Source organism: Sinohyriopsis cumingii, chromosome 15, assembly GCF_028554795.1.
Source record: "Sinohyriopsis cumingii isolate HCF-2022 chromosome 15, ASM2855479v2, whole genome shotgun sequence".
Taxonomy (NCBI): Eukaryota; Metazoa; Mollusca; class Bivalvia; order Unionida; family Unionidae; genus Sinohyriopsis; species Sinohyriopsis cumingii.
In genome coordinates this window covers 150336005-150340783 of record NC_142975.1, presented here as the reverse complement: position 1 = coordinate 150340783, position 4779 = coordinate 150336005, and positions in this window count along the sequence as shown.

The window sequence follows — 4779 nt, the reverse complement described above, 5'->3', positions numbered from 1 at the left end:
CAAAGCACTGAACAGAGCCAAAAAAAGTGTGAAGATTGAGTACCATAAAGTGGCTCATCGTCTCGTGATCAAATTTCAAGATACGGACACATTGTCCCTCAGGTTCAATGGTAGTTTGTTTGAAATTTTGGGTGGACATGCAGAAATGGTCGCAAACAATATGAGCCCCAAGATCAAAAGTAATATGGATTTTTACAGAGCTTTTGGAAACCCGGTAGAACTGAACCAAGGGCTTAATTTGATCTTTGTGTATTCCGATGTGGTGGAGTACAACGTGGTGGGACACACCTCTGTTCCGTTACTGCGTGTCATTCCTTTCAAAGTGGATAGTACCACAAACAATGACCAGGAAGGTGCAAACACCTATCACGTACACCGTGAATTTGTACATCCTCACTATTTACCCGTCAGTAAGTCTTATTTAGACACTGTCAACATTGCTATAAAAGGAGATCTGGGACAAAATATTCCCTTCTCCAAAGGGAAAGTTACAGTGAAACTCCATTTTCGAAAACGGTTCTCTAACGAATTGTAAGTCAAGACAGCGAAGAGGGACATTTTCACCCTATAAAATCCGGCCAGATGCGTGTGGAATTTCAGTTTGCAGAAAATCTACGCGCAGATAATACGGTGAACGTCCTCCTGTATGCTGAATTGGACAATACGATATAAACCAACAGTTTGAGAGAAGTCATTCTACACTATTAGAAGTCATGGAAGACTTTTATCAATGTTTGTATAGTAGGGATTCTTTGGACATGGAATGTGAAGATCCTGAGGAAGGAGAACCCCAAGACAAAGACGAAGAAGTCATCATGATGAAGTCTAGATGGCCAGAACAAGAATCACATATAGTTTCCTGTTATGCTATAGTCTTGACAGAAAAAAAATTAAGGAATTGATCAAGAAAGATTGCTATGGATGTCATAACGATCATCCCAGTCAAATTCAACACGATAAATGCCTAATGCTGAGTCAAGAAGAAAAATTGGACGAATATCTGGACGAAGCTTGGAGTCTCATCTCGGACGAAGTCGTGTTGCATCAGTGGTATAAAGACTTGCGTGAACATTCTTGTCCACCATTAAACACTCAAGAGATCGATCGTATCGAAGCTCTCCTGAATCAGAGTGAGGAAACGAAACGAAGAAACTGTTATTTGTCAGACATTTTCAAGCAAAAAGTCAGGATCGAATTGATGACCTGTTATTACCTGTGAAGAAGAAGAAAAAAGCGCACAAAACATGGATACCTGGGAACTTTATTACCTTTTGAACCACAGTTCGTATACGTCTTCTTGGAATCCCGTCGTCTGTGCTAAAGATGAACTCCCTCATCGCAAACCTCAAGACCATCTAGCTTACGTGATCAACACGGACGACAGTCATCTCCCAAGAACCCACTGGGTAGCCGTTTACTTTCCTCAAGAAGGATGTGTGGAATATTTCGATTCGTACGGATTGCCCCCTTTGGAAGACGATATCATCGACTTTATGAGAAGAAATGCTCAAACCACCCGATTCAATAATGTGAAATTACAAGGCACAGATTCCTTGGTGTGTGAACAATATTGTGTGTATTTTCTGCATCATCGCAGCCTGGGCTATTCCTTAGAACATTTAGTGACTCATTTTGATCCTCGTTCTTCTTCTAGAAATGATGTGAAAGTAGATCAATGGTTTTGTGACCATTATGCTTATCTTTTGTCTCAAGCTAGGAAACGTAGTGTCAATCAATGGCCTGATGACTTCCAACAGTGGAAATCACAATTTCATTCACAACGTTGTCAGCCCTGTTTAAAGTAGAGTGTGAATTGAAAAAAAATGTTTGGTCTTTGAAAAAAATGTTTGATGTTATAGTGTTAGATTATTGTTAAAAAAATGTTAGAGTTGTTTGTTAGTATGAATAAAAAAATGTTGTGTTTTGAAGAAAAAAATGCCTTTGTGGTTTGTTTGGCTATAGGAATCTTGATTCATGCTCTTTGACTTCTTTCTATCCCTCCGATAACACTATTTGAACGTTCCGGCTCGAAAACCGTGTAGCAATATTTTCCTTCACGTCCGCGCTTTGACAATAAAAACGGGGAAGTCTCCAGTCTGCCCATCCATTGTTAACTTATCTTCCTACGTAGATGTGCTCAAGATTAGCCAAGTTGAACGAAGCCTATGTGAATTTGCATAGGGTCATGACAAGTCTGATACCGAGACCTGAAGAGATAGACAATATCATGTTGAAAGTCACTGAAGACCTGAAAGAAGAGCTCTTCAAGGAGGAATTCAAGAAGGAGAAAGAAGAATGGATGGAGAAGTACAGACTTCATAAACGGCAGAGAGAGAGAGAGCAGCAACAGCAGCAGCATGAACCTGACAAAGGCTTTGTCGATTGTCGTATCGACACCAAAGAGTTCTTCTTCTCTTTTCCGAAGAAGCAGATCTTATCCTGTGAGAAAGCCTGTCGTCAGAGGAGGCCGCCATCTTATAACCTAAGCGATCGCCATAGCTTCAAGTTCCCAAAAACATTTCAGGGCTACCCCATACTCTCGAAAAGAAATAACATTGCATTGCCTATGATATGTTAGTCAGTTAGAAGAAAAAATACAGAAGTGAGTCTATCAGCACATGATTTCTTTATCTTGGTTAGAAAGTGTGACTCTAAGTTGTTCGTTTCCGTCGCTTATCAAAATTTTAAAAATAGTAATGTTCTGTAAAAAAGTGAGTGAGTGTTTCTTTTAGGTCTGTGCGTTTTTGTTTTGTTTTTTTTTTTGTTGGTGATAATATGGATAATGTAAGTTCGGGTACAACGAAATTAAAAGAATTAGGCCCAGAACTCGGTGTGGAGGGAAGAAACATACGCAACAGCAGCGGGAGCAAGAAATGCAGACCTAGCCAGTTAGCAATGAGGCATTCTGCGTTTGACAATGCCTTTGATGTCGTACACGTCGTCTTTATTTGGTGACACGACTTGATTTGAAATAAGTACGGGCTAGCGTTTTGGTGAGTACTTAACATCCATGGCTGTCTTGCTGAGCACCTTTTTCCTCCTTTACCACGCTCGGACAGAAAAATGAGTGTGTGGTGAGACAATTCCCACTCATGTGTAAAGCCTTTCAGTCAGGTTGTTAAGGACTAGTTAGTCCTACACCTGAGTGGCTAAATTTAAAAATAGTCTGTGAGTACATAAAAGCCTGGGGGATGAGGCTCTCTTTCCTTCCCCAGGAGTAATTAAAAATCACGCGGTGCGTTATTGAACCAGTGATACATGCTCCATTAGAGCGAAAATCACTTTAATTCAAGTAAGCAAGCAAGCATGTTCGGGTACCGTCTCTAGCACTCTTGATGACACCAACTGTCTGGGTTATTTTCTTTCTTGCAAGCCCCTATGTTCCACTTCTGTTTGTGATAATAACTTGTGATACTTCACATTTCCTAAAGTGGAAATCTTTACAAGCCGTACAAAATACAAAACTTATATGACTTTGGCTTTTGACACTTGCACAGACTCTTCACTTTATAAGTGTCACGAGAAAATTGTATATCCAAGTTTTTACCATTTTCAAAAACACGCACACACTTGCAGCTTGACCAGAAATATGTACATCTTGTTTTGTGGATAAGTCACAGACAAGTCCAAGCATATATAGGTGGTTATGAACATTAGGAATATCCCCTCATTTTTTCAGAAATATCAAAGCTTGTATGTGCATTTTCCCTTTTCCACTCTATATTAGTGCTTAGATTTGTTCCAAAACAAAAAGAAAAAAGAAACGAAATAATTTTGAAGAAAAAAAAAAAAAAAAAAAAAAAAACAAAAAAAAAAAACAACTGAATTTTGAATTCAGGTTTCTCTCTGTTTATAATTTTTTTCAAGTTGATGGTGCATGACAGAGTACATTCGCCTACCTTTCCAAAGTGAGAGGCATTTCTTCACATGTCATTGCCTTTGTTAAATTCGGTTTCATTGGTTAGTTATCGTTAATCTTTAATTTTTTTCATGCATTTCTTTTTGATAGAAGATTTAAGGCTTTCTATTGTTGTAACGGTATTTATGTTGTTTAGTCTGTTGATGAAATTATCTATAGCAAAGTGCTTAAGATTTTTCAGCTTTTTTTATTATTTCAAGCCCTACAAAAGGAGACCAAGTTTGTCTTCAAAGACGACTGAAACTCTAAATTACACAGGCGTGAAGGAAAAACATCGTTGTGTTTAATCTAATCATGCTTGCCGTATCTCTTTGTGTTTTAGAGGTCATATTTCTTCTTAAGTAAATAGACAGACAGATTGGGTCATCATCCTTGAGTTTCACTGTACTTTCGGTTCTTTACTTCATACAAACCCCAAATTTATTAGTTTGAAAAAAAAAGATAACATGCCCCTCAATACTGTAACACGTTTGTTCTGATTCTACCGATGTGAGTGTGAGTGTTTATGTCGAAATGTTTAAGTGAGATATAAAAAAATGGTCAGCTTGAAAACGCGAACCAATACTGTGACGCTCAGTATTTTGATGTGGTAAGAGGAAATGGTACAACACACACACACACACAAAGAGGGCTTGTAAGTTCACATTTCAGTGTCTGCACTGTAATGGTAACAACGCAAGAACATAGGGATTATTATGCCACACAGTCCTAGAACAAAACAATGCATCACCCGTTGTAAGCCATTTCATTGGCTATACTTATTTTCTTACCGCGTTCGCTTCGAATTGACTTGAGTAGCTATTCACACAGTGACGAGAATGGCCATGCTTTACTGGGTCTATCCTATAGGCGATTTATAT